Below are 21,374 nucleotides of genomic sequence, written 5' to 3'. Positions count from 1 at the left end.
TCTCTCTCTCTCTCTCTCTCTCTCTCTCTCCTCTCTCTCTCTCTCTCTCTCTTGTGTGTGTTTGTTAGAAATGACATGCATGGATAGTCTTCCAAGTTTTAGTCATTACACTACTTATTACACATAAGTATAATTCTGTTAAGAAGCTATTCTTTACATCAGATAGGTTTTTCTCTCTCTAAGTCTTCTACTATTTGATTCCAGATCTGCCATATGAATCAAACAGAAAATTTCTAAACTCCCACTTAAATGTTTTCCCTTCTGATTTATCATCCCCCTAAATATATATGTATTCTTTTTTATAACCCACCATTTGTAATTGCTTCAACTGATTACCCTATCCTGCTCTTATGATTCTAAGTATATTTCAGTTTATGAAGTTCTTTCCTACTGAACACAAAACTCTCTAAATAACTTCAGTGCCTGGTACTGAGTAGGCATTTAATCTTTTTTTTTTTTTTTCAATCACTGTTAAATTGATGTCCTTCATTCTGGAAATTAGTTTTGTTTTTGTTTTTTCTTTTTTAATGAAACAAACAAATCTCTTGTCGTATTGTTGACTAATATTTAACTTGTAATCTTAAACACTTCCTGCATATTTTCCTTAGGATCTCTAATTGATAAATACTTCGGTTTTATTTTGCAAGTAAAATTTATGTTTAGATAATGAATGCAGGAAAGAACCCTCATTTTGGAGTCAGAGGTGTAGGGTTCAAATTTGCTTTCACTTATTTTACTGAAGACAAATCACATACTATTTTGACTCCATTGTCTTTTATCAACCATTCATGTGAATAAATCAATTTAAAAGGTCTCTTGCAGGGATAAGTTTATGACTCCTTCAATTACTCAATCTCTATCAACTTTAGTAATTTAGAATTTCATTTTTTAAGTTACTGAAAATATGATCCAATGGATATTTTTTTTTTAATTTAGTTGGGATAGTGACTATCTCTTTCCTTTTCTTTTCTCTCTCCCTGTTACTGATGGTAAAGGACATGGCAATGGAAGTTTCCCCACTTAGCACCCTGTGATTATCTTTCATTTTTATCTTTTTCATATGACTTGACTGCACATGTATCTAAGGAATGCAGAGTACTTTACCAGGTGTTAAAGGAGACACAAAAATAGACAAAACATAGTTAAATGGTTGAATATAAAAGAGAGATACAATACAATGCACTAAATGGAACTGTAACTGATTATTCAAATGGATTAAGATTGCTTTTTTTTTTCCCAATAACTCTCAGATTCCCCTGCATGTGAGGTAATGGTCTAGATGCTCACAGGGAATTCTAGAATTTGCAATTCAGAGGAACAGTATCACCTCCTAGACTAGGGAATACAGTACATTAGATGATTTATTATGGGGAGAAGGGGGATTTCAGTTTGGGGGATAAAAAATGTTTGACTGTATGAAACAGTGGATAAAGCATGGGAACTGCATCCAGAAAGACTTGAGTTCAAATTTGGTTTCAGACAGTTATTAGTTATGTCACCCTGGCTAATCAATGAACTGTCATTTGTCTCAGTTTCCCCATCTGTAAAATGAAGATAATAGCACCTACCTTCAATGCCTTTTAGTGAAGATAAATGTAGATATTTTAAAGGGTTTTTTCTAATAAAATTTATAAAAGCTATATGTGTTTATTAGTTTAGTCTAAGAGAGAAAAGAGAGACAGGCAATGACCTGAGCTGTCCTAAGATGAAAGTGTTGCCACACAGTGGATTTCTCTTCCAGATAGATAGATAAATAGATAGATAGACAGATAGACAGACAGGGAGAGAGAGAGAGAGAGAGAGAGAGAGAGAGAGAGAGAGAGAGAGAGAGAGAGAGAGAGAGAGAGAGAGAGAGAGAGAGAGAAAAAGAAATAGAGAGAGAGAGAGAGAGAGAGAGAGAGAGAGAGAGAGAGAGAGAGAGAGAGAGTTAAACATTTTATTTTAAAACTTAGAATTCCAGATTCATTCCCTTCCTCCCTTGTCGCCCACCCTTACGGGGAAGAAAAGCAATTCAATATAGGTTGTACATATGTAGCTAAGCTAAACATTTACATAGTAAATATATTGTAAAAGACTGACTATTTCCCTCCATCCTATCCCACCTCCCACTTGTTCTATTCTCTACTTTCTTGTCCTTTTTCAAAAGTGGGTGCTTCCAAGTTCCCTCCCTCCCAATGTGTACTTCCTTCCATCATCCCCCCTCTCATCCCAATTCCACCCTACTCTCCTGTAGGGTGAAATACCCTATTTAGTGTGTATGTCATAACATCCCTAAGGCAAATTCATTGAGAATAAGGTTGACTCATTCCGTTTTGACTTCCTGTTTTTCCCCTCCATTGTAACCATTTTCCCTTACCTCTTCTACAAGAGATAGTTTACCCCAATCTGTCTCTCCCTATCTCCTCTCATTATATTCCTCTCTCACCTATTAGTTTCACATTTATGTATCATCCCTTCCATTAAACTGGTCCTCTGCCCTCTGTGTATGTATACTGTACACACACACACACACACATCCATATATTTATTCATTGGCCTATACACCCTCCTATATATACATATATATACATACATACATACATACATACACACACACACACACACACACATACACATTTCTATTCCCTTCAATTATTCTCTAACTGAGAAAAGTTTCATAAGGTACAATTCTCATTTTTCTATGTAGGAATGTAAATAGTTGAGACTTTGACAATTTCTTTATGATTTCTTTTCCCTGTTTACCTTCTCATGATTCCCTTCCTTCTTGTATCTGAATGTCAAATTTTATATTCAATTCTGGCTTTTTCATCAAGAATGCTTGTAAGTCCACTGAATGACCATTTTTCCCCCTGAAACATGATACTCAGTTTTGATGGGTAGGTGATTCTTGCTTTTAATCCCAGCTCCTTTGAACTCTGGATTATAATATTCCTAGCCCTTCACTCCCTCTTTGTAGAAGTTGCCAGATCCTGTATTATTTTGATTGTGTTTCCACAATATTCAAATTGTTTCTTGCTGGTCCTTGCAATATTTTCTCATTGATCTGGGAATTCTGGAAACTGGCTATAATATTCTTAGGAGTTTTCTTTATGGGATATTTTAGGAGGTTATCTGTGGATTCTTTCAACCTCTATTTTGCCCTATTGTTCAGGGAAATTTTCCTCCAGAATTTCTTGAAGTATGATTTCTAGGTTCTTTTTTTGATCATGTCTTTCAAGTAGTCCAATGTTTTTTAAATTATCTCTCCTGTATCTACTTTCCATGTCAGTGGTTTTCCCAATGATATATTTCACATTGCCTTCAATATTTTCATATGTTTAGATTTGGTTAATAGTATCTTGATTTTGCATAAAGACACAACAGCTTCCATTTGCTCCAATCTAATTCTGAAGCAATGATTCTCTTCAATGAGCTTTTGAGATTCTTTTTCCGTGTGGTAAATTCAGCTTTTTAAGACATAATTTTCCTCATTGCCTTTTGAGCCTCTTTTGCCATTTGAGTTAGTCAATTTTTAAGGTGTTATTTTCTTCAGGCAGGTTGTTGATTCTCATTTCATAATTTTCTTGCATGGTTCTCATTTATCTTCACAACTTTTCCTCCACGTCTCTTATTTCTTTTCAAAATCCTTCTTAAACTCTTCTATGGCCTGTAACTTGCTCATATCTTTTTTGCAAGCATTTGGTGCAGGAGTTCTGACTCCACTGTCTTCCTCCTGTTCCATGTTTTGATCCTTTCTTGTTCCCAAAATAGGAGTCTAATGTTGGATTCCCCTGTTTCCTTTGCTTCCCTCATTTACTCATGTTGCCACTCAATTACTGGACTTTTGGCTTTTAGCCACAGTAGTACTCTGCTACCAGACAGGTTAGCTTTGTCCCAAATGCTGCAGTTCTTTCAGCTGCTGAGGCTGTTAGTTGGGTGCCCTCTCTGAAGCCTCCACACACTTGGTTAAGCTGGTCACACACCTCAGGACCTCCACCCTAGAACGCAATGCAGATCCAAGCAGGTTAAAGAAAGAGCTATCACCCCTCAGACTGGTCTATTGGTCCCCCTAGACTCTCCAGGCCAGGAACTGAAGCTGCCACATGATGGCACCTGCATAGCTGCTTTGCCTCAGACTCTTCTTGCCCTGGGGGCAAAAGCCTATGCCCTCAAACTCCCAGGTCCCAACGTCCATACTGCACTGACCTCTTACTTTTTTCTTGGTATCTATGTATTCATAATTCTAGAAATTGCCACAGCTGCTGGTAATCTGAAGTCCTTCCAGCCATCAGCTAGTTAGGCTGCACTGAGGCTAAAACCTGTGGGCTTGCATAGGGTCAGTCTTGGCTCCCAGAGTGGTACCTGGCTGATTCCTGTGACTTGCTGGGCTATCCTTCATGGGAGGTTAGCTTCTCTGTGTCATTTTTTTGGTTCTGTACCTCCAAAGCTTGTTCAGAGTCACATTTTACATGAATAGAAGGACATGGAAGCTGGAGCCCAAAGGAAGTCCTCTTTCTATTCAGCCAACTTGACTCTGCCCCACTAGAAAATTTCTTAAAATGTTTTTCTTGCTATTTCTTTAAGTTGTTTTTTCATCCTTCTTTTACTTCACACAAAATCCCTGATTGATCATGAACATGGACTGTTATTTGCTTTGTATTTACTTGGTGTCATGAAAAGGGAATGGGGAATGAAAGTGGTCAGGTTGAATATACAGAATATAAGAAATATAAAGGGTTATATGCTGTTCCAAAAGAGGGTACATAACTAACTCAAGGTCTTTGAGGTACTGACTTTAGTAATCATTTTTTTTTTCCTTATACGCTAACTAGAATAGTACAGAACATGATCTTAACTTAATGCCAGACATGAATTCCTCATCATAGTCAAGTAAGGTTGATTGGATTAAAGAAGCTCTCCATTAAATTCTAGCCTCTCCCCCCATTCAAGAGCTGGGAGAGGGGAAGGAAAGGGGAAGCGACAATATATAAGGTTACATTTCTGAGCTGCCTTCCCCCAGAAAGAGAGGTTTTGTCCTAAAAGATTCTTCTCTTCCCCAAACTGCTGATGTAAAAGTAAGCAAAATGAGAAGGGACCAGTCAAATTTGGTTTTTAATAACATATGATATTCAAAATATTTGTATGAATTTGGAAGGTGCAAAACTAAATAGTATTTGAGACTTTAAGGAGGTGGTGGGGAGATTAGTGTAATCAGGACAGTCTTCATGAAGTAGGTGAAATTTCAATTCAATGTTAGATGACAGGTAGAAATATAGTAGATGCAAAGTGTGGGTGCTAATACTAGGTAGAGTGAACATTATGAGAAAAAACACAAAGAGTGGTAGAACAGAATGTGAGAATGGAAAATAATCTAATTTGGCAAAATTATAGAATGAAATGACATTAAGCTAGAAAGGTAGGGACCACATACTGCCATTTATTCTTTTGCTGTCTGTCAAACTCACAGGGGGAAAAATAGCAGTTACCTCTTTCAATTTCATTTGTTCTTTTTACCTCTTTTGATTTGAACATGCATTTGTTTTGTTTTGAAAATACTTTAACATAGAACCTAATATTTGAATGAAATATAAGTGCACCTCACTTACAATCCTGTTACTCAGTTTGTTATTTCTAGTTACATGGTTTTTTTTTAACCTATATCTACATTTTCACTGTCTCCTCTCTAACATACTCAATAGAGAAATTTAAATTAAACCACCTTTACAAAGATATACACATATTTATATACATATACACATATGTGGATATATATGCATATACCTATCCATAGATTCATACACATAAATGTGTGTATATATATGTATATATGTGTATGTATATGTACATGCATGCATACCAGTACCCCTGTCTCCTTGTTTGTATGAATTTCTACTTGCACCCTACAATTATGTGAAATATTTTTCTCAATCCTTTCTTTCTCTCACCCACCCTAAAATATTCTTATTGCCTCCCTTTTTCTTATTTTAAGATGATCAATGCATAAAAGATTTATTCTCAGGTCCTCTTTCTAATTAGACATTTTCTGTGATTTCTGATCATGACAGAGTTCAGAAGGGATGCATCTATCATCCGTCCATATTAGAATGTAAACAATTTGTTAGTTTTTAGTTTAGTTCCTAATTATTGCTTATGCATGTTTACTTTCTTGGTTCTCTTGACTCTAGTTTATGCACTTCAAAATTTCTCTGAGGCTCTACTCTTTTCATGAGGAATGTATGGAAGTCCTCTATTTCCTTAAAGACGAATTCTTCCCTTCCACAGTTATATTCAGTTTTCCTGGGTATTAAATCCTCAGTTCTAAAACCATATACTTTGCTTTTGGTTATATTATCATAGAAACTCTTCACTTTTTTTTTGATGCTGACTTCTTAAGCATGTGTGATACTAAGGGGTCCTCCTAGGTACTTGAGTTGCTTAACATTTTTCTTTCTAGAAGATTGTAGCATTTTATTTTCCTTTTACTTGAAAGCTCCAAATTTTACCAATACAATTCCTAGAAGTTTTCATATGTGAATTACATTCTGGAGATAAATGGTAGATTCTTACTTTTTCTATCCAATTTGCTTCTTGATTTTAAGATATCTGAGCAGTTATTTTTTTTCTGTAAGAGTTCTCAAAATTAATATTAGGGATGGCTAGGTGGTGCAATAAATACAGCACTGGCCCTGGAGTCAGGAGGACCTGAGTTCAACTACGGCCTCAAACACTCAACACAAAAACTAGCCATATGACCTTAGGCAAGTCACTGAACCCCAATTGCCCTTCCAAAAAAACGCAAAAAAATTTTAATATTAAAGCTCTCTCTCTCTCTCTCTCTCTCTCTCTCTCTCTCTCTCTCTCTCTCTGTTTTTCTCTCTATGTCTCTCTCTCTCTTGCTCTTCCTTCCTTTTTCCTTCCCTCCCACCCATCCCTTTATTAAATGTAGACAACCTAAAAAAATATAAATCCTTCCCAGAATTTTAGATTTGCCACTATCTAATCTGTAAATGTTCATACTAAAATTTTATCAACTGACTCTCTTAAGCAGATTAGTGCTGGCTCACTGGAGTTGACTGTCCATGTCATTATAATAGCTTTTGATGGGAGGAATATTTTTTGTTTTATTTTTTCTCATTCTTCCAGGCTCTTTCAGGATTTCAAGTTTTCTGTTACAGCCAGGCTTTGCACACTTCCAGAAGGAATGTCTGAGATTGTCCTATTTCTTTTTTTGTATGGATGTTGAGTTATCATGTTATTCTAGGATGTCAAGGACAACTCAGACAGCTCCAAAAAAGGTTACTCTAAAATATCCTGAAATGTGTTTGATTCTGAGCAATAACATTATTTGCTAGTCCTATCTGGTGTTTCACTAGACTCCTGTAGGATTCAGCCACCATATAATGGTTAGAAAGCTCTGCTGGTTAAGGATTGCAGAAGTATAGAGTTATTTTTTTCCCCCTGGAATTTCTGCTCTGGTTATTCCTCTGCAGGTTTCAAACTGGGATTTGAGCTAGAACTTTTATCCCGTTCAGCCACTAGGGTCTGAGACACACAATTGCTACTGTCTGCTAAACGTTTTTTTCCCCCTTTGCTAAATACACTGCATAGGGTCTTTACCTGACAATGTTGAAGTAGTCAAAAGTTCCCTCCTTAGTTTACCCTGGAATTATCCTGGAACTAACTAGGTCCCACTGAGCTGGTTTTGAACTGTGATTCAAAATCACATTGTTCAAATTTATAATTATAAAATAAGGTAATTGGTTCCAACACAAAGGAAACAGACATTATGAATTTAAATAATGAAACCAATTCATGAGATTCATTATTGACAATATTTGGGACCTAGTTGTAGGTAGGAAGTGAAATACCTGACAACTGGCACCTGTTCTTGTATTTTATTAAATTTTTGGCTATTCTATGCTGGATCTGGGACCTCCTTTTGCCCTCATATATAGCCTTTTCATTTCATTGGAATTCTCTCTGTGAAGTTCTCCTTGTCTTATTCTACTTCATAGTGCAACTGTGAGGAGCCTGCAGACTCTAGGCTATGTGTGGCCCTCTAGGTCCTCAAGTGTATCCCTTTGATTGAATCCAAATTTCAATGAACAAATTTGCTTCATAAAAGGATGTGTTTTGAAAAATTGGACACTGCAACCAAAGATATAGAAGGTCACCTATAGCCTCTAAGCCACAGGTTCCCCACCCCGACCTACTGTAAACTCACTTCTCTGCTTATCTAACTATGCTAACCTAGACTGGAAAAAATTTACTCCCGTTTTTCCCATGGATTTCCCAATCAGTATTTCATCTGCAACATTTTCTAGATCTGTTGAAAAGAAGTTGTGTGTTTAGTTTGGGGTGGCGAAGACCCATTATAATTCTTCCTGCTATGCAGCTGTCTTAGTACTTGCACCACTTAATTTTTATTTTTTTTTCACAAAATTGAATATTTCATTCCTTCTGCTCTCTGCAGAGATAATACTAATTTCCTTCTCTCTTAGACTTCATGTAGCACTTATTCTACAAAATTCTAATTCACTTATCTAAAATATTCCATATTATATTTTAAATAAATTATCTTCATATAAGAATGTTAACTCTATAATATTATGTACCCTCTATGTTTTTAGCTATGGTTTGTTTTTTGGTGACACAAATACTAATATTATTGTTTGTTGATTGAATCTACTCACAGGAATACAGGCAGAGGCCAATGAGAATGTGCTTTGAACCTGGAGTCAGGAAGACCTGAATTCAAATTTTGTTTAGATATACTTCAGTCAGGTCACTTACTGTTTCTAAAGCCTCAGTTTTCTTATCTGGGAAATGATGATAAATAACTCACAGGGATGGTATAAGAAAGAAATGAGACAATATATGGAACATGTCTTAGTGACTGAATCGCGTTTATATTAGTTTTTATTTTGCTTTTGGTTTTTAGCATTTTTGGTTTCCACTAAAACTCTGTAATTTAAAACAATTTCTATAAAGTAGTTCCATTTTATAACACTTTTAAAGATATCAACAATTATTAAATAGATGTACATCTAAATTCCCTAAAAGAAGACAAATTCAACAACTTAACTAGACCATTGGAATGATTTGCTGAATGGTGCCTGTATGAATAGGCCTATTTCTGAGCAGGACTCAGGCTTCAATGCTTAAAACAATGAACCTTATCATTGGTATTTTGAATTCTGTTCTTCACCTGCTACCCACAGTTACCCTGCTATCCTGATTGGGCTTTTGAATGTCCTATGGCATTCTTCAATTAAGCAAGGCCTTTCATGGATTAGCCTTCTGATTACCCTATTCATATCTTTTTGTCATAGTCTCAGACCGTGACTGATTTATGAGTCTTGGATTTTTGCCTGGGCCCTGAGCCTTGACAGCAATCATTGATTTCTTTAATTACATTGGAATTGTCTTAAAACTTTGAGATTTCACTGTAGAGCAGAATTTGGCAGAAGACAGGTCTGTTCTGGGCCCTATCTAAAAGGCTATTTTTTATTGCTTTGTTTTTGTTTTTAAATACAATATCAAAGAGATATCTTTATAAAGTGGTCTGATAAATAAAGCACTATATATAATAGATGGGACTGTAAGTATATACAATCCAATATATATATACATATATATTGTTGCTGTTGTTGTTGTTGTTAAGTTCTTTGTCAATTATTTTCCAGAAAAAAAATATATAATAGTTTTGCTCAGTCATGTCTATCTTGTTACCCTATTTGGGGTCCTCTTGATAATGATACTGGAGAGGTTTGCCACTTCCTTTTCCAGTTAATTTTAGAGAAGAGGAACTGAATAAACAGGGTTAAGTGACCTCCCCAGCATTACACATCTAGTTCTTGTCTGAGGTTGGATTTGAACTCATGAAAACTAGTCTTCCTGATTCTAAAACCTGTGCTCTCTCCACTGCACCAACTGGGTTCCAGTAATATTGTAGACAACCATGCAATTTTAGCCTATTGTATGAGAGATTTAAATTTTGATGAATTGTTCAAAAACTTGAAATCTTTCTTTTGACTGTCATTATGTGAGAGAGGCTTATATTACTTCTGCTTTACAGAGCTCATGGGAATATATCACATAAATGCTAATATTGAATTATTTCTGAATTTTATTTCTATTTAAATTTATATGAGAAGAATCTGCAACTTTCGTAAATATTTTGAAACATCTTATCTATCATTATCTTGTTTTTATTTTTAAATTGATCAATTTGTTTGGGGACAACTTATTTTTAAATGCATTTAGGAGTACTGTTGCAATTCCTAAGTCCCTTTAAACACTCATGCATAGAAATGAGTGAGGATATTTATTCTCCTGTTAATTCATTTAAATAAATAATTATATTGTTTCAGTGATGAATACATTAATAACAATTGATTAAAGGAGCTATAACCCTGAAAAATCCTGTAAATAATAGAATGTAGTGGTTTATATTAACATGTTTACAATTTATTTCATGCTGTAAGCAAGTTTTTGTAGTTAACATTTGTGCATGCTTGAATTATGCTAGCAATGTTTTATCCTAACCATTTCTTTAGAAATTAAACCCATAATTTCACATTATTTTTCTTTTAATATCATTTCACTCAAAATTAGATTGCATTTGACCATAGAATATTTCAATCATCAACAGGACAGATTTTCATCCTACTTGATTTTTCTGCATAAACATAGGATCAGAATGCCCTCTTTTATTTATGTTAAAATATATTTTATTTTAAACAATCATAAGAAAATGTAGAATTGGATTTGGGATACAATTCCACTGAATTGAATCTAAAAGCCAGTCCTATTAATAAGATATTATTTAAACTCATTTTACTCTCTGAAGTTAACTTTTCAGTTATTTTAGAATATTTCTTTCCTAAAGCCATTTTCTACCACAGTTATTAGTCACCCAAGTACCCTTACTGGCAAGAAGACATGCATGCCTTCTGCATTTGAAAAGTTCTGCCATGCTCTAGAGATATCTCTTTTTACTATTTGAGGAAATAATCAGAGCCATAACAATCAATTGCCTCTCCTTGGAACTTATTGTCAACTAAGAATACTTTCTTTCTCAAGCTAGGTTCTTTCCTCAGCTAAAATGTTGATAATTTTTCAAAGTAGCTTCCCATTTAGTATTTGATCAATTAGCCAGGGGAAAAGATGTCAAGTCACCCCTTTTGTGTGAAATGTGCAATTAACTATTATATTGGGCCCTTATTTAGATGAATGAAATCAGTCGAATGCACTGGCATTTTTAAAGTAAATGGCCCCATTGTTTACAGAAAACATTTTTGAAGTCTAATTAATTGTATTAATTGTTTTATTTCACTTAGTTAACACTAAGGACACTGTGTTAACTACCTTCTCCCAGCAGCCGTTTTTTTCTGTTACTAAGTCTCTTGCAGGCTTATCCACATTAGTTGATGAGTTGTGAAGCCCCCATGTTCTTTTGTTTTGTATTAACATTGATTTTATATATAAAAGGCTTGCATAAAGAAAGCATGATTCAGAAGTTATTAGAATGGAAAACACTTTCAAATACCCATAACATTGAAAGAGAAAACTTTTTTCAATAATCACCTAATAAAATGCATTCTCTTTGCTCTCTAAGGTAATCAGGACACAACAGACAATAGGAGAACATTTTGTAGAAAAATACTTCCAGAGGAGGGTATGGTACAAACATTGAAATTCCTTTGCTCTTACACCATTCTCTCTTTTTTTTTTTTTTTAGCATTGTATTAAAGCAGAGGTAGGGAGCACTAGTGATATGACAATGATATAAGTGATATCATATAAATGAAATATATTACAAAATTGATATTTTGACTCTTTAAATTGAACACCTACACTTCATAATTAAATATCATTAGGTGAAATTATCTGATGAACAAATCTGAAAAGTCTTCCAGAATACAAAGGACACTCATACATTGGTAGTGGTTAAGTGGGCATTTGGACAGTGTCTTCTACCTTTAGATATTTCTCTGGCAGTTTCACTTTGATTTCAATTATATATTATTTATACTGAAGGAAACAGTGGCTTTCCTCCTGTCCTTTTATAATAACAGGTGATTCAAGAAGCTTTACAGATTATAAGGCAATTTAAATGTCATATAACTTGATCCCCACAGCTATACTGCAATGGGACCATAGCAGAAATTATTATCCCCATTTTACAGATCCATGAGTTCATTTATTTACATTTTAAAGGGATCTCAGATGTTATAACCTTTAAATGCTTTTTACAGAAAAAAAGAACTAAGGACTACCTAATTTGAGATGAGGAAACTACAGTTCAGTTATTTGTCTAAGTTCACATAGAGCGTAAATGGCAGAACAAGTATTAAAACTCAGCTCTTCTGAATCCCAATCCAAGGTACTTTCTGCTATGTCATAGTTCTCTTAGTAAATGGTTTCTTAACTTGAGATCCAAGGACTCCTAAGCACTTACTGAACAGATTTCAAGAGGTCTGTGCAAATGCTTAAAGGGAAAATATCTCTCTATTTTCATTAACCTCTAACTCTAATTTAGTAATTGTTTCAACAAAAAAAAAATTCAAAGGCTTACTTTGATCTGCATTCATATTCATCAATTCTTTCCATGGAGATGGATAGTTGTTTTTTTTTTTTTTTCATCATGAGTCATTAAGAATTGACTTGGATCATTGCATTGATGAGAATAGATAAGTCACTCACAACTGACCATTTTACAATATTTCTGTTACTGTGTACAGTATCTCCTGATTCTGTTCACTGCACTGCACCCTTTGATACAACAATGCCACTACTAATTCTGGGGTTCTGTTAACTCTTCAGTTATTTTGAGGTAGCATGATCTAAGGAGAGGTGTTATCTTTTATTCCTTGTCTGTGCTCTGATCTTTGTTCATGCTCTCACTGTTCTCTACTCTGAAACTCTTGACTAGGGTCCCCTCTCCTCATAATATTGCTCCTTACCCTGGGACTGTGACACAAATTTGTACATGGGCAATGCAACAGAAGACTATTGCCAGTCCTAACAAAGGACTGTAATCTCTTTTGTAATCTCCTTCTGACTAGTTTTCTTACCCCATTATGATCTGTGGGCTGAGAGCTCCAGAAGCCACTGCCAATCCAGTTACCCCATGGTCTATTGCTGGTTTTCTAGAATGTCCTGGTTTGGCATGGTCAGCCCTGGAATCTACTTTCATTCCAGTAAGATAGAAGTTTCCTTTAGATCTTTTAAGAAGTCTTGGGCTGTGAAATTATTTCACTTCATCCCTTTGTTGTTTCATTCTGCTGTAGAATTCATTTTGTGGTGTCATTTTAATGTTTGGAGTGGATTTGGACAAATCTCTAGTGAATCCCTCCATTTACTGGTTTGGTATGAGCACAAAAACACTGATTATGCCAGCTCCCCCAAGTAGAATGGCTAAGTAAATCCAATAAAAAAAGGAAAATGTTATTATTAAAAAAAAAAGAAAAACTACCCTAGTAATATATTAAAATTTAGTTAGTTAAGTACTTTCAAGAATATTTCAAATAGGGATGTATTTAGGCATTTAAAAGAACAGAGAGAGAAATTATGGTGTAGAGAAAGGAACATAGGGCTAGTAATTAGAAAAGTTTCATTTTAATTGGAATTTGTCATGTGTGTGTGTGTTGAAAGGAAAAAGAAAACATCAATACTCAATGCCTTGGGTGCTTTGCTCTGCTTTGCCTTTCTAAACTTTTATCAGCTATAATCATTGGGATAAGAAATAATTGACTTATATTAGAGACATAGTACCCTGGGGTGGGGGGGGGAGCTGGGAGGGAAAGAACAACCTTTATGTAACCAAACAGAAATTCTTTTCTTAGTTGAACAAAGGAGTATAACTATAATCATTATAATATTATGACTATATGCATTATAATAGTGTATTACTATATAAATCATTTTGATTTTATCACTCATCTTCATATAAAAATGTAGTTGTTTAACACAGAGCTACTTGTGCAAAAGTACATTTTCACAATAGTTTGCTTAAATCAGAGAACAAATTACCATAAAATAGTTCCTTTTATTTTTACCATAAGTGAATCAAGAAACCTATAAATAACTAAGACCATTCTGTACATACTGTTGACCCCACTTTTTTTTCTCTTAATAAAAGTTGGTTTCTTTGCTAGAAAGACTTCCCAGTTTCTTTTTTACAGTGAGTGTGTATGTGCATGCACATATGTATACATGTGTGTATATGTGTGTACACACACATACACACACACACACACTTGAAGAATTCACAATCCTTTATGCCTCAGATAACATTAAAAAAGAAAAATAGCTGTTACCTTGTCCTGAAGGTACCATGATATCAAAGCATCATAAGTTTAGAACTGGAAGGGACCTTTTAGACTAACTCATTCCTTTTACTGATGAAGAAATTATAGTCCAGATACTTTGAGTATCTTGCAAAAGTCATGTAGATGGTATCATATATGTCAAAATGTTTTGCAACTTGTAAAGCTTATATAAGTGTAAGATATAGTTTAATCTCTAGCTAAGATATAGTGACTAGATTTGGAGCTACAAATAATCCAATTCACTTATCTGAATCTTAGTTGATCCATCTATAAAATGATCATGGTGCACTAGAAAGATTCAAAGGTTTCTTTCAGTAGTTGAACATTCTAATACTATTGTGGCACATTTAAAATAACACTTGAAGTAATGCCTAAAAATTTCAAGTAGCCAAGAAAACAAGAATATAACATACCTTGTTGGTCTAATTTCTCAGAAATCTGACCCAAGCTAGAACTGCAGTAAAGACATACCCAAGCAAATATATTCACTTTTAAAACAGGATTTTATTTTTTTTTTCTGGTTTTCACTTTACTTTCAAGAAATTATTTAAAGGTTTACTTCATTTTAATGCAATTTTGTTGACCTTTTTAAACTCTGTGTCACCAGTGATGTTCGCAACAGGCAGACTTTCTTAAGGTAAGTTAGTACGTGACTTTGAATATCTTCCGACAGTCATCTCTGTTTCTTTAGCTATCTCCATAAGCTATTCCTTTTAAGTTCTCTGATTTATAGCTGTTACAAATCCTCCCCTCCATCTACTATATAAGTTGAAAAGAAAATTTCAAAGGGAAATATAAGAACTCACTTTTCAAAGAAAACGTGTAGCAAATATGGAAGAAAGAATTCTGTGCAGGTGGATAATGAGGAGATACAAAACATGCGGGCAAATGTCCTTATTTCAATTTTCTATGAACATTTCAGAGTCATCATTCAATATCTTATTGGATGATATCTTCTAGTTATCAATGCCATTTTGGGTTTTGGGCCATTTGATATTTTCATTTGATTTGAAGGAATATGTAGTTTTTGGTTGTTAGCAAGTTTTACTCATCCTTCACCCTCAACACTCACTCTCAATACATCTTTTGATTCCAAATTAATTTAAAATATATGTATATACGTATGACGATAATGATGATGAAGGCAACAATAATGACTATGAAAACCGTGACTAGGATGATGACGATAATGATGATGAAGGCAACAATAATGACTATGACAACAGTGACTAGGATTGATGATGATGATGATGATGATGATGATGATGATGATGATGACGATGATGATGATGCTGAGGACAATGATGCTGGTGACTTTGTTATATTGTTATGTGGACTAAATAAGATTAAAAGAAAACAGCAAGGCTAGAACCTATTTATAAACCCACTAGCAAAACAGCTAAGTAACAACAACATACAGAACCCTACAAATTCTGCCAAATCAGCTTGGTCTTCCTGAATTGTAAAGTCCAAACTCAACCTTGATGCCAGAACTCTCATTTCACCAATGTCTAGAACAGTTTATTGACCTGAAATTCCTACACCCACTTAAGAGCAGGTTACTAATAATACCTAAATTTTCCCAAATTTGATTTATCATCTTGCCCAATGTTCACCTCCCAGGCATGTGCTGTTGAAAACTCTGTTGCGAAAAACTTTGTCCACAGTTCTCATTTAAAACCTGAGGCAGTTGGAAAAGATTATAAAAGTATTTCCAGCTATAACAATCATTAAATTCCTACTCTCTAGACCCACATATGCATGTGTGTTTGAGTGTATGTGTATATAGATATAGATATGTATATGTAGATATATATATAGAGATAGATGGATAGATAGATAGATAGATAGATAGATAGATAGATAGATAGATAGATAGATAGATAATAAAGAGAGAGTTGATGTGTTTTGTCCTAAAACTCTCAGTCTTTTGCATTAGATCAGAGAGAAACTCCCATCAATTCTCTATTGTCATTATTATAAAAATGGTATTAAGGAATTGAAAACTGTTTTCATTAAATCATTTCACACGAATAAGATTCAAAAATAGCTATCTTGTTGCATTTTAATATATATGTCTAAGCATTTTTGTATATCCTAGAAAGATCACATCTTTTCTTTGACCCTAATATCTCATGTTTCATAGGAGCACAGTATATTTACTGCTGATAATTTTACTTACATTTAATATATACATACTTAAGAAATAATATTAATCACTTGATCAATATATGAATAGCTTCATAAAATAAATATATATTATATGTTAAGCATTTATATGTATCATAAGCATATATATGCACATATGTTTCATATGCATATATGCAACTTTATTAAATAAACCAAAATATTTATATGCATACATAATTATTCAAAGAAGGACAAGGTTTCTATTTTCTTAGATTAAAATCAATCATGTCAATATACACATCTTGATTTTTGTATATACAAAGAATACTAATGTAAAAGCACATATTATATAAGTAACATTTTCATTTGAGACATACATATGCATGTGTATGTATATAAGCATATATGGATACCATGTAATACAAAACAGAGAAACACCCAGTGCATATGTAAATATATTCGTGTAAAAATATGCTAATAGCTATCTATAGTTGTTAAAACTATATCTGTATATATTTATATATTTACATATATAAATTATATATACACATATATATTTATATACGTAAATATGCACATATACATATACAGACACCTATAAACTTCTAAAAAGAGCATGAGATAGAAGAGAAACAGAGTCAGAGAAAATAAACCACCAAAAAAAATGTTAGAGATAGGTGAAAGGTCTCTGTATACCTACACTGCAGTATTCTAATTGTTCCCATAAGGGAAATTAAATATATTCTGGGTGAATGATTGGTAGGAAGCTGTTAGAATTTTTGATTGGTAAGGTAAGGAAATTCAGAGGTGCTCTAGGATATCAATATTTCCTACATAGTTTATTTTCCAGAAACAGAAATTATTTTACAATTAATTGAAGTAATCCTTTTACATATCTCTTCTATCTTAACATAAAAATACCCCATCATAGGGTGGCTAGGTGGTACAAAGAAAAGAGTACCAGCCTGGAGTCAGGAGAACCTGAGTTCAAATTTGGACTCAGACATTAACACTTACTAGCTGTGTGACCTTGGGCAAGTCACTTAATCCCAATTGTCCTGCCTTCCCCCTTCCAAAAAAAAATGAGAATACACCATCATAATAGAGTGAATAGCAGATATGTACACACACACATACACACACACACTCATGTGGTACTAGACACTGCATTTTTTCCATTAGATAACCAAATTAATACCAAAATTAAAAGTATTTTCTGAATTGGTTTAAACATGATCTATATAGCTTGTTATGCCATAATTTACATTGACACTAGATTTTTTTAAGAGATGGCCTGATTGTACTAGAAGAGGTTTTTCTTATTTTTTACATTTTCATGAGATTTATTGGAAGACATCCTATTTTGCTTTAATCCATAACAGATTTGTTTTGGTTCTTTCAACCCCACTTTTTTTGTAAACTATTTTTCAAATCTACTGATATTTCCTATTTATATCATGACCTTTTTAATGGGATCAGTATACCTTTTCTAGTGTTCAAGAGTTCTTTTATCCTTCATCTTCCTAGGCCAAAATTAGAATATGACATCTTACATTAAGGAATTCTTTGATTCACTGATTATTGGAGTGGGAAGAAAAATTAAAACAAAATAAGGCAGAATGGATGAGTACACAAAACATAGAAGGGAACACTATTGGAATTCAAAAAGATCACTCCTACTGGATTAAGGACACACTACTTAGAAAACTGTTGAAAAAAACTCTAAGTGATTTTTCTGAAATTAGGAGTAGTCCATCATCTTACATACTATGTAAGAATAAATGTCAAATAATTAAATGACCTTTTTGTCAAAAGTCATATGATAAGATGCTTAGAAGAGCAAGAATGAAATAACCTTTACTATTATGGAAAAGAACATATTTGTTTCCAGAAAAAAAGAGACTTAACAGACAACAATTTTTTTTTCATTATGTAAAACTGAAGTTGTTTTGCACATACAAAATCAATGCACTTAAAATGCCCAAGTGAAAAAGTTAAGTAGGAAAAATTTTGCAGCAGGTTTCTCTAATAACTGTGATATATAAAACACATAAATGACTAATGAAGTACATTTATTTTTAAAATGAATTAATTACTGATAGATAGGTCACCCAATGATATAAACAAGTATTTGTCAAAATAAGAAATCTATTTTAATAACTATTTGCAAAAAAGTTCCATATTACCATTAATTATACAATTAGCTATTAAAACCACTTTGATATTTTAATAAAATTCTACAATCTCTATTGAAAATGACAAAAAAAGAAAATGTTGAATTTCTTATGCTCTCTGGAGCATTTGACACTTCCATCTGCCTTTTACTACTGGATCCTTTTTTCTCCTTGTGTTTTTTCTAGCACTGCTTTCTTATAACCATGATACTTTCTCAGTCTCCTTTGCTTGATCTTCATGCATTTGTTATGAACTCTAAAGAGTAATGTCCTTAAGTTTCTGTCTAGCCTTCTCTTAGGTTCCTCCACTATACCATCAGCTCCCATGGGCTTCTTTTTTATCACAGAGTATGTGGAGGGAAGTAAAGTTTAAGAAGACTGGATAGATAAGAACAACACAGCCTGGATAGAACACTCCAGAGCAAATGAAGCATTCTTTATATGATCCTTGAGGTAATAAAGACAAACTGGTGACCATTAGGACTTGCTATGATCAGACCTGTATTTTAGGAAAATCACTTCAGATAGTGGAGAATAGACTGGACTGGAATTTAATTTGAGGCAGCAAAACTATGTTAAAAACACTCTCTGATAATTTACATGTGAGGTGATAAGGACCTGTATTAGGGTGGTAACTCTGTGTGTGAAGAAAACGGGACATATCCAAGATATTTTTCATAGGCAGTGTCAACAAAACTTGGCTACAGAATTTACATATGAAGTGATTGGAAGAAAAGTCAAGGTTGGTAGCAAATATGTGAGTTAGGATGTATGGGAGAATTGTAAGCTCTATGAAAATGATGTGTCAATTTGGAATATCTTTGATACTATTTTTCCTTTTTATTTATTTTGTTATGCAGTATAATGAAGTATATTTCACTTTGAACTGATGGTTTCTTGGTTGTTCTAATAAAGACAATATTAATAGGGGATTATTAGTTATGGTTTTGGCAGCCTTTACAAAATTTTGCTAAATGTTATATAAAATAAAGACATAGCAAGATTTAAATTTCCTACTCATCACTTCCGTGGGTAATTCATAAACCGCTACCTTCTGGGGGGGAGTGGGCTCACAAAAATTTCCTATGCAAATGCTGTGTCATTTCTGGATAATACCCCATATCATTTTTCTCTCAACTGTGTACCAAATATCTATTCTTGATCTTCAAGGATTGAAAGTTTAACCTTAGATGAAGACAAATCCTTTCAAATCCTCTACTATTGATCTCCAGGTGGATCATTTAAGCTGTCCTTTTGAAACTCATAAGGTCAAAACCTCCATTCTTCTTCACAGAAAAAAAAAGCAAACAAAAATCTAGGCAAAGAACTAAGACATTTATTCAAGCATTTGCTTTGGCTGAGGAGGACCTGAGGTTCCATATTTTATAATAATGTCTCTCATTAGATTGGAAGAAGTAAAAGCAATAGAAGAGATGAGGTTGATTAGTATCTTTTCAATGTACTCCTAGTTCTGTATACATAGATAGTCAAAGAGTGTTCTTTTCAAAATGTGTTAAACAGATCGGAACCAATTATGGTGTGCTGTGCATGTTCCATATGGGAACTGAATCACCAAGAATTCTGAAACATGTTTGTAAGGGCCAGATTTTTTGTCCAGTACTGCCCTACTCACACCGCACCTACTGTCTTTATATTTTGTATGTCTAGTGCCTAGCACATAATAAGTGTTTAATAAATAATTAGAATAATTTATTAGGCTGAGTTCTCTGGTGGTCTTGAGAGGTTTGGCTACCTGTCCAAGATCTTACAGTTAAATATTTAAGAGGTGATACTTGAAGCAAGCTGTTCTTGCCTAAGGGCAATTCTTCATTCACTAGACCAGATCTATATATAATCTTATCTAAATTGGTAATTAGATAGGTTGTTAGGGGAAAGAGACAGACAGAGCAACAACTCTCTGTGTATTTTTTTTTCAATAATCCACCACAAATTTCTCTAGGATATCCTGGAAGGCTTTGATAAATATCTTAGAGAATACATCTCTAGCATAGCATATATTTAAAAATACACTTAACCCTATAATTAAGGAAAAAATTGTGTGATTTATATGTAGCAAAAAAAAAAAAAACATTTCTAATCACTTCTTTTATAAGTAATAGTAAAGCATTTAGTACTTTATTCTGGATTTGAGAATTTTATTATGAATAAACAATATCTGTAATACCTTAATGTTAAAAATTCTTACATTAAATTGTTTCATTTTTCTATCATTTCTTTTCTACATATTTTACCAAAGAATTTGAGCCCTAGCTTGACAATCACATCTGAAATATATTTGAAATTTCTCTTAGCCTGAAGGCATAAGCTACTCTGAAGTAGGTAGGTGTATATATATTCATCATGTTTTACTCAAAGCTACGGCAATTTTTGTTGTGGTGGTGATGGTGGGTTATTTGTGTGTGTGTGTGTGTGTGTGTGTGTGTGTGTGTGTGTGTGAGATTCCCTTCCTTCCTATGTGGGCATTTACTTATGTTTTTCTTTTTAAAAATGTTTTTGCAACTAACAAAAAACAAATAAAATTAGTATTTCTATATAAAGAGTAGGACAGAAGAAAAAGGAATTTCACATGAAACTATTATGTATATATTCAACCTGTAGATGTATTATGTACGTTTCAACCTGTAGATTTTGACACTTTCCTGCTATTTGTGCTTCTTTGTGACATTCCTCCTGTTGTCTGAATTTTTTATTGCCACTATGAACCTCTTTGTTTCCCATTCCTTCCTTTGCTTTT

Source organism: Petaurus breviceps, unplaced genomic scaffold (assembly GCF_028583685.1).
Source record: "Petaurus breviceps papuanus isolate PSGF00001 unplaced genomic scaffold, PetGlider_PUasm1.0 90822, whole genome shotgun sequence".
Lineage (NCBI taxonomy): Eukaryota > Metazoa > Chordata > Mammalia > Diprotodontia > Petauridae > Petaurus > Petaurus breviceps.
The sequence above is the reverse complement of the archived record's forward strand: the minus strand, read 5'-3'. Positions refer to the sequence as shown.